This window comes from Notolepis coatsorum, assembly GCF_963971535.1.
Source record: "Notolepis coatsorum genome assembly, chromosome: 12".
In the NCBI taxonomy this organism is placed as follows: domain Eukaryota; kingdom Metazoa; phylum Chordata; class Actinopteri; order Aulopiformes; family Paralepididae; genus Notolepis; species Notolepis coatsorum.
This window is the reverse complement of record NC_140176.1, coordinates 38,716,413-38,727,184: the sequence shown is the minus strand read 5'-3', so window position 1 is coordinate 38,727,184 and position 10,772 is coordinate 38,716,413. Positions and strand designations below refer to the sequence as shown.

Here is a 10,772-nt window from a genome sequence, read left to right as displayed (position 1 = left end):
GAGGATTTCATGATGAAAGCCACGACCCCGCCGTCACCCCATCTCTCCTCTTTCGTCTCCTCCTCTCCTCCCTCCTCTGTTCTCCCACTTTCAACCGTTTGGTGATAAACCAAACGAGGTGGCTTCGGGGAGTCGAAGCGGAGAGGAGGGGAGCAGGTTGGAGATCTAAGCTGTGTAATATCTTTACCCCCTTGACACCGGGAGCAAGAGAAGGTGAGAGGTAGAGAGAGAGGGGGAGGATGAAATAAAAAGCAAGGAGGGAGAAGACTCTGGAGAGAGAGAGAGAGAGAGAGAGAGAGAGAGAGAGAGAGAGAGAGAGAGAGAGAGAGAGAGAGAGAGAGAGAGAGAGAGAGAGAGAGAGAGAGAGAGAGAGAGAAAGAGAGAGCGAGAGCGAGAGAGAGAGAGGTGTGAAGGTAGAAAAGATGAAGGAGGCCATTTCCACCCTACATTGTGGGGAGCACTTTGAGTGTCTACAAAAACGCTATATAAATGCAATGATCATTCATTCAGTACACACTCTGTATTCACTCCTTACAACAACAACAACCATGCAAAACAGTCACGCACAAGTAATGTCATCACCCCGCTAGGGTTTATGGGTAACGTAGTCCAACAACATGGGCTAGATCGCTGTGAATTATAATATTTTAAAGATCTTACTTGTCCTGCTGGTGAGTGGCCACTATAACAATATAATATCTATCCACATCTATGTACATATCTGCTCATCATGTTTACATATATGTAGATACTATATTTATATCTATACATATCCCTTACCTACTCTTACTAGTTACACTGCTGGCCAGTGTGACTTACTACCATAGTGTCTTTATACCTGTATCACTGTATATTTATACTACAACTCTGTACTGTATGTACATCTGATTAGCACTATTACTCAGTAGTACTAATTGATATATTGTATACCCAGTTTAATCACCTGTACATTGTATACTACTATTGCACTTCACTGTTACATTTGCACTCTGGTTGCATGCCAAACTTTTTGTTGTACTGTACTTGTGCTGTATGATGACAATACATTTGAATCTAATCAAATTTAATAATCTGTAAAAAAAAGAAAAAAATATTACAGATTACCTGCTTAAAATTCAAATACATCTCTGTAACCTTTAGTTATTACAGTTACTGTTATCATTGATTAGTATTGATCAGTGGATTTGCAGTGAAGAGTAAACAGATATGCTAGCTGGTCCATATCCGCTTCCATTAATTTGTGCTAAACTAAGACTTGCTTGCAGCCGGATAGCTTTCTACTGAACACAGAGAAAGGAAATTGTTATCCATCTTTTTGTCGGACTCTGTAAGCGCATTGCCCATAATGTTGGCATGTTCCTTTAACAGTTTCTACCCATAGACACTGACCCCAGTGCAGAATATAACTTGCATAAATAACTTGTGGTCTGGTTAACTGCCACACAGCAAAGTTATATGTCATCTAGTTAAGACAAGAGAAGTGAAAAAGGTGGCACCTTTCACTGTGGCATGTATGGGACAGCATTTACCCTTTGGTTTACAGTTAGACTACAGTTAAACCTATACATAAAATCTATGCCACTCACCCCCGAATAGAATAGAATAGAAGTACTTTATTGATCCAGAGGGAAATTCAGCACTGCAGATCGCTCACAATGAACATATCCTTCACAATAAACATTTAGAATAAATAAGAATACAAATACAGTCAAATACATACAAGGATATACTGTTGTGAAGGATCAGATTAAACCGAATATATATATTTATTTATGGATATATATTGAATAGTATTTGTATACCGTTTGATATCCCTTGTATATTCCTTGTACATATACACGGAACATTCCTTTATTCTACTACAGCCCATAATAGTTCATTCTCTTATTGGACAAAAGGACCAGGCGCCAGGGACCAGCCCCTGGCGTTCAAGTTCAAAGGTACCGACGAGACATGCCCTTACTAGCCCCGGCTCTGCGCAGGAATACGGCTACCGAAAGCAGAGTGGCCCTATTTGTTCACTGTGCATATAAATATGGCGCAAGAAATGTAGAATTCCTCTTAGTCCTTTACCCTTCTACCCAACTAAGTAACAGAACGTGAAGCCTCACCCCACGATACCGCGTGCGGTGTAGTATGGCCTGTTTGGCCTTAGAGTAGCATTGAGACCTCGTGCGAATTAATAGCTGAATTGCCAGAGTTTGGCACCGTATTTCTATTAAGTAATAATAGTCTATTATGTATGGTGCATCGTGCGGTTAGAGTTCTAAAGTGAGCAGCACCCCCATCGCTTCCTCGTGTTATCTAGAGTCTTAACCAGGTTGGGCAGACCACACGTGGTGCTTTCATCCGAGGAGTTCTAGGCGAGGACCGAGTGGACCTGTACATTGGATTACCTACCCGACGACTGCTGAGCCCTATGCGGCTTGGAATATATATTTGCTTTGGTACTTTGATTTGCGGAGCGGATAATCGCCAACACCGGTGAGTGTTGGATCTACCCCGAAAGGAGTCAAGGTGAGACGGCGCTCAGACCAGACTGAGGTCGCCTCGCTTCTTCTTCACTGTGGAGCTACAGCTACAGCTACAGCCTACAAGAGAGCCAAGGTGTATTCATCTGTGGATCAAGATTCTACTGCACTGTCTTCTGTACGTGAAGTCTCCCTAGACATCGTTGACCAGACGGGATACGGCCGACGGCTCTCCTACCCCCCCCTACTGGCTTACAACCGGCAGGACCCCCCTACAGTATATCCAGCTATAATCATTAAGTGACGATAGATATAATTCCCTAAGAGCCAGGTTGTATACTTGCTTCCTGCGTAACCAGAGATTGGACATTCAGCGTTGATTTGCCTATGAGTACTCATTTGCCTTACAAGAGCATTCAAATCATAAATGTAATGGTGAATATTATATGTACCTTTTGCTATATATTAAATATTTGATTATTACCTTTGTGTGGACCTGGTTTCATGGTGGGAAAGTGTTCATCATATTTAGATATTGTGTACTGTATGGCCAGTAGTTAAAGTACATAAAGCGGTAGTGGTTTAATGATACCATACTTATCAATACAGTCAGGGAATTGTACCCCTCAGTTACAATTGGTCCTTCGAGCCGGATGGTAATTAGTGTAATATTAATATAGTGGTATTAATATTGAAATGGCCTATGATGAACACTCCACGAAACGGTCCTCCTAAAGTAGAACGCCCGCAGCGTAGACGACAGCCACCTCAGTACTTAGAGGATTACGCTGCCAGTATACTACCTAGCCTTCTACAAACGGTAAACGCGGTAAAAGTAGAAAGTAAAATTATGTCCGACCCTATCAACCAGGATACCCCGACCACAGAGGCCCTAGTGGGTTCTAATGTAACTGACCAAGCTCACGGTGGGGACCAGGAGGGAACTGACACGACTTTACCCCCCGCCAAGACCGAAGAAGTAGTCCCCCAAGAGCTCCGGGAGGAAGACAACCCTTCAGAGATGGAACTCTGCACGGAACAAGATGAGGAGAGCGCCGAGGAGATAGAACTCCAGGACTCCCCGCAGGGGAACGCATCCCCAACGGGTACTGCCAGGAGCGGCTCACCTCAACAAGCGTCTTCCCCCAGCGAGGCAGAGAGGATGCTGTCACAGGCGTTCCTCGCCACCCTGGCAGCCTCTACCGAACGCGATCGACTTCAGGGTGAACGCGATCGACTTCAGGGTGAACGCGATCGACTCCAAACACAGCAACGGAGCGAAGAAGAGCACATACGTCTGGAGCTGAGACGCCTTCAGACGGAAGAGAATATGGCAAGAGACCGGGCCGACACCCAGCGTGCCGCTGCCGGTGCCCAAAGAGAAGCAGATCTCACCAAGCACGACGCCGAGCGCGACAGACTACAAGGCGAGCGCGACAGACTACAAGCCGAGCGCGACAGACTACAAGCGCAGCTAATGGAGCAGCTGATCACCAGGGCAACACCCCCTCCCTCCACAAGGGGTTCCAGGGCCTCGTCAAGACACGTGTCAAGGGCACCCTCCCCCGATCGAGCAGGCGACCTTGAACTCGACCACCAGAGAGAGTCTACACCCCCCTCCGAACTCCTTCCCCGACCGGTCCAAGTGAGACCCAGCTACAAGGAAGGAACGGCGGACACCGCGGAGAGGCTAAATAGACGACTACAGGATCTAGAAGACCTGGCAGAGGAAGAAGAGGGAGAAGAGGAGAGTCAAGCCCGACAGCAGCACATTACTCCACAGGACCAGGAGGTCCAGTACAGCCCAGGCTATACCCCCGCGGCTCTGCGCTACAGACCCCCGACTCGATTCACGGGTGAGCATGACGCACGACCAGTCCCGAGGAATAGCACCTGGACCAGCGGGCCATGGTACCCTGCCAGTACCAGCCCACCGGGAGGCGTAAGAGGAGACTCGCCCAGGAGGCCTCTCTTCCAACGCTCACCGATGTGCCAGCCATCCACGGCGTCATACAATGGCACACCGACGTTTCCAGACTTCACCCATGAGAACCGAGCACAGTACACGGAGCTACGGATGTGCTTAGAGACAATGATGGTGGATGTAGCTGATGAACGCCACAAGTATGCGATCCTATTGAAGCACCTGAAAGTGCCCAGAGCGCACAACATAGCGCTGGCCTATGCCACCTCTACTACCCCATACACCGCGGCTCTAGCAGCACTAGACCAAAGATATGGACGTATATGGGATTACGTAATACAAGAGATAAGGCATATTGACCGCCTACCCCCAGCAACAGACAATCGCTCACTAGACGACCTGTCTATCAAAGTACAATCCCTGGTAGGGATGCTGGGGGCGCAACGAGAAAAGGGTATGCACGAACGATACGCAAACTCGAACGTCGAGAGGATTTTAGAGAAGCTGCCGCCCGCCCGACAGGAGCGCTTCAGGCGGCAAAGAGACCACCGTGATCCTAACGGTCCCGAGCCATCCCTCCTAGACCTAGCCGACTTCCTGGCGAGAGAAGTCAGCAGCCTACGGCTGGATACGTTCATGCGGAGCACACCCAGCTCCAGAGAGGGACCTAGGAGAGTAAACGATGGCCGAAGATCGGTGACTGTCATGCACCAATCAGAATCAGTACCGAGCAGCAAGAACCACAGTACCCCCTCGATGAAAGAGAAGTGGAAGATGGTGTGCCCGTACTGCGAGAAGGAACACTGGTTGTCACAATGTGACCAGTTCAAGAAGATGACCGCTGAAGAAGTGAGTCACTGGATAAAGTCCAACAGGCGCTGTTACCGATGTGCGCGCAGTCACATGGCAGCCGAGTGCCGCCTAAAGAAGAGGTGTAGTCGGTGTGACGGAGCCCATCTGGATGTCCTACACGACAGTAACAAAAGAAAGCCTGCACCATCCAGCAGCACAAAGGCAAGTGTTATGTACATTGACCCCGCTAGCAGCAGCGGCGCCCAGGTGCTCTTAAAGGTGGTCCGTGTAACACTGAGTTACCAAGATAAGATCATGGACACTTACGCCGTCCTTGATGATGGGTCAGAGAAGACCCTTCTCCTCGCGTCCGCTGCGGCCCAGCTGGGGCTACGGGGGAGCGAGAACCAGATGACTATTCGGACAATAAGAAGAGATCTAAAGACGATAAAGGGCGAGAATGTCTCCTTCACTATCGCAGCCAGCGGGCAGCCCGAGAGACGGTACAGGATTACTAATGCTTTCACCAGCCAAGAAATAGGACTATCGCAGTACACCTACCCCATCGCCAAGCTGATGGAGAAATATGTGCACCTGCGTCAACTCCCTATCCCGCTCATAGACGGTGCCACCCCGACCCTGCTGATAGGCTCCGACCATGCAGACCTCATAGTCCCGATAGACCGGGTCCATACAGGACCCAGAGGTTGTCCTGCAGCAGTCGAGACCCGCCTAGGATGGACATTACAAGGCCCCCTCGCCAAGTCTCTTAACCGAACAGCAGCCACTAGCTGCCTCCACTCCAGAGCGACAGAAGGAGACACCACACTCCTGCAGCATGTCGAGAGGCTATGGACACTAGAGACAATGCCCTTTAAGAACGAAAAGAAAGACATTCGTTCTAAGGAAGATATCTACGCTATAGCCCTCCTCGAGCACGGGACAAAGAGAGTCAACGTCAACGGAGTGATGAGATACGCAACTCCACTCCTGAGGCGAGAGGGAATGCCCACCTTTCGCGCTACAAAAGAGGCGACGGAGCGGTATCTATTGAACACAGAGCGGCGCCTAGCCAAAGACCCCGCTCAAGAAGCTGTGTACCACGCTGAGATTAACAAATTAATCACAGCGGGACACATAAAGAAAATTGACTGGCGACGTCGTGCGCTGCTCCGCGCCTCCCTGATCAAAGACGGCTTTGATCTCCGGCAGCGGGCCAGCAGCGACCCCCCAGTATTGCGCAGCCTCCCCGCAGAGGACCCAGCAGCAGATGAAGAGGTCCAACAAAGTGTGACAAATAGTTTCTACGTGGACAACTGTTTACAAAGCGTCTCGACGCCAGAAGAAGCCGAGGCTCTCCTACTCAAGCTCCGCGCCTCCCTGATCAAAGGCGGCTTTGATCTCAGGCAGTGGGCCAGCAGCGACCCGCAAGTACTGCGCAGCCTCTCCCCCGAGGACAAGGCCGCGAGCAGCGACACCTGGATGGCGACCATCCCAGGAGAAGCCCAAGAAATGACACTAGGACTAGTCTGGCGCTTCAAAACAGACTCGCTCCATTATAGACACAAACCCCTGACCAAGGAGCAGGGAAGGTCGACGGCAATACCGACCACCAGACGGAGTGTATACAGAACACTCGCCAGACAATATGACCCGTTGGGATGTATTCTACCTTACACCACCAGGGCAAAGATGATTGTAAGAGCGCTATGGGACAAAGACCAGGGCTGGGACGATCCCATACCCGAACACCTTGCATCCACATGGAGAGAGTGGGAGACGGAACTCCGCTCACTCCCAGGCGTTAATATACGCCGCAGCTACTTCCCACCCACAGTGAGGCCAGAGACATGCAAGATCGACCTGCACTTATTCAGCAACGCCTCCGAAGTAGCCTACGGTTCGGTGGCTTACTTGCGTGCCCGAGAGGAGGGAGGAGAAATACATACTGCTTTCATCCTGGCTCGCTCAAGAATAGCCCCACGCAAGCAACAATCTATCCCTCGTCTAGAGCTCTGCGCAGCCCTAGCAGGAGCGCAGCTCGCCACGTTAATCCAACGTGAACTCACCATCCCGGTGCAAAGAACAATCTTGTGGTCAGACTCCACGACCGTACTCACATGGATCCGGTCTGATTCGTGCAGATACAAGGTCTTCGTGGGAGTCAGAGTCACCGAGATTCAAGAGTTAACAGAAGTAACCAGCTGGAGGTATGTGGACACCAAACACAACCCAGCTGACGTCATCACCCGGGGAATGTCCCTGGATGACCTCACCCGTCACAACCTCTACAGTGACGGGCCAGAGTTCCTCAAGCTCCCCGAAGAAGAGTGGCCTACACCCACCCCACGGGAGGCGAGTAAAGAGGAGGCAGAGAACAAGAAACCTATGTTCTGTGGGTTGACACACACACTCGTCCGCACAGACCCGGTTCTAGACGATTGCCTCACCCTAGAGAGTGCGCAGCTAAAGACATTTCTGTGGCACCACCCAGAGGTTCAGCCCACAACTGACATTTCAGCAGCTGACTACGAAGAAGCAGAACTTCTTCTACTACAACGAGCCCAGAGAGACTCGTTCCCCGATGAGCTAGCCTGTCTACAGGGAGCCAAGCCCGTCCCATCAGACAGCAGACTGCTCCACCTGGCACCCGAGAGTGACGCCCATAGTCTCATCAGAGTGGGTGGTCGTCTGCGGAGAGCCCCAGACCTACCGGATGACGTTAAGTACCCGATAGTCTTGAACAGCCGACACAAGGTCACAGAGCTGATCATAAAGAAATACGACGAGGATGTGCACCACGCAGGGGCAGAGAGAGTCTTCGCGGAGATCAGACGTCGTTATTGGATACTGCAAGGGAGAGAAGCAGTGCGGCGCTTCCAGCGAACCTGTCTAGACTGTCGTAAGTGGCGAGCCCAGCCCAGTATACCCCGGATGGCTGACCTACCTCCCTGTCGCCTCCGACTCTGTGACAAGCCCTTTCACTCCACCGGTATGGACTGTTTTGGCCCGCTGTATATAAAGAAAGGAAGAGGAACCGAGAAGCGGTGGGGTATTGTATTCAAATGCATGACCACCAGAGCGATACATATCGAACTCCTCCCAACCATGAGCACAGACTCATTCCTTATGGCCTTCCGAAGATTCACATCACGGAAAGGAAAACCGTCTACATTGTTGTCTGATCACGGGACAAACTTCAAAGGCGGAGAAAGAGAGCTGAGAGAGAGCTTCCAAGCTATGGGCCCAGAACTTAAGACCCACCTCGCTCCATCCCAGATTGACTTCCAGTTTAATCCCCCGAACGCACCTCACTTCGGTGGAACCTGGGAACGAGAAGTACGTTCCATAAAGACAGCCCTGTACGCCGTGCTTGGGGCCCAGACCGTGGCGGAAGAAGTCCTAATGACAGTCCTCACGGAGATCGAGGGAGTATTGAACTCAAAGCCCCTCGGTTACATCTCAAGTGATGTAGCAGATGTCGACCCAGTCACCCCCAACACACTCTTGATGGGGCGGCTGGACCCCGCGCTACCACAGACAATGTACAGGCCTGAAGAAGCGAACGGCCGAAGAATGTGGAGGTACAGTCAAGTACTGGCTGACAAGTTTTGGAACAGCTTCCTACTCCACTACCTACCGTCTCTACAGACCCGCCAGAAGTGGGTAAAAGAGAGAGACAATTTGACAGAAGGAACAGTCGTCATGATTATCGACCAGTCACTACCCCGAGCTATGTGGCCGGCTGGCCGCGTAAGCAAAGTGATCACCGGTGCCGATGGAAAGGTCCGAGCAGCTGAAGTGCTCGTCCAAGGACGGACTTACACCCGACCCGTGGCGAGGCTAATAGAACTGCCAAGGCTCCCCGATACTATCGATGACGACCATGACCCTATGACTTTGTGAGTTGACTGACCCTTACAGCGGACATTGAGTAGTGGACAGTGCGGTTAATCTGTCTCTGCTTAGCTAATTAGGTGGGACTAATTAGGGGGCGGCTGTTGTGAAGGATCAGATTAAACCGAATATATATATTTATTTATGGATATATATTGAATAGTATTTGTATACCGTTTGATATCCCTTGTATATTCCTTGTACATATACACGGAACATTCCTTTATTCTACTACAGCCCATAATAGTTCATTCTCTTATTGGACAAAAGGACCAGGCGCCAGGGACCAGCCCCTGGCGTTCAAGTTCAAAGGTACCGACGAGACATGCCCTTACTAGCCCCGGCTCTGCGCAGGAATACGGCTACCGAAAGCAGAGTGGCCCTATTTGTTCACTGTGCATATAAATATGGCGCAAGAAATGTAGAATTCCTCTTAGTCCTTTACCATTCTACCCAACTAAGTAACAGAACGTGAAGCCTCACCCCACGATACCGCGTGCGGTGTAGTATGGCCTGTTTGGCCTTAGAGTAGCATTGAGACCTCGTGCGAATTAATAGCTGAATTGCCAGAGTTTGGCACCGTATTTCTATTAAGTAATAATAGTCTATTATGTATGGTGCATCGTGCGGTTAGAGTTCTAAAGTGAGCAGCACCCCCATCGCTTCCTCGTGTTATCTAGAGTCTTAACCAGGTTGGGCAGACCACACGTGGTGCTTTCATCCGAGGAGTTCTAGGCGAGGACCGAGTGGACCTGTACATTGGATTACCTACCCGACGACTGCTGAGCCCTATGCGGCATGGAATATATATTTGCTTTGGTACTTTGATTTGCGGAGCGGATAATCGCCAACACCGGTGAGTGTTGGATCTACCCCGAAAGGAGTCAAGGTGAGACGGCGCTCAGACCAGACTGAGGTCGCCTCGCTTCTTCTTCACTGTGGAGCTACAGCTACAGCTACAGCCTACAAGAGAGCCAAGGTGTATTCATCTGTGGATCAAGATTCTACTGCACTGTCTTCTGTACGTGAAGTCTCCCTAGACATCGTTGACCAGACGGGATACGGCCGACGGCTCTCCTACCCCCCCCTACTGGCTTACAACCGGCAGGACCCCCCTACAGTATATCCAGCTATAATCATTAAGTGACCATAGATATAATTCCCTAAGAGCCAGGTTGTATACTTGCTTCCTGCGTAACCAGAGATTGGACATTCAGCGTTGATTTGCCTACGAGTACTCATTTGCCTTACAAGAGCATTCAAATCATAAATGTAATGGTGAATATTATATGTACCTTTTGCTATATATTAAATATTTGATTATTACCTTTGTGTGGACCTGGTTTCATGGTGGGAAAGTGTTCATCATATTTAGATATTGTGTACTGTATGGCCAGTAGTTAAAGTACATAAAGCGGTAGTGGTTTAATTCAAGTTCAAGTTCAAGTTCTTTAATAGTTGTCATACAGAAGTACAGAATACTTTCATACAAAATGCTTCTTACTGTTACGCTCCAGAGACTGTGCTAGACAAGATAGTATCAAATAACATAATAACATAATATAGCATGATACCATACTTATCAATACAGTCAGGGAATTGTACCCCTCAGTTACAGATATACATTCAAAAATATGTATATACATTCTAAAATATACAGCCCAAGATATAAGTAATATACAGTCAAA

At 49.4% G+C, this 10,772-nt stretch overlaps 1 protein-coding gene across 1 annotated transcript in view; it reads left to right on the top strand.

Annotated features, from left to right (window-relative positions):
* The window catches only part of cntnap2a (contactin associated protein 2a), a gene marked incomplete at both ends in the record, with an annotated part of 675,314 nt that overhangs the window by 137,345 nt on the left and 527,197 nt on the right, over window positions 1–10,772 (top strand).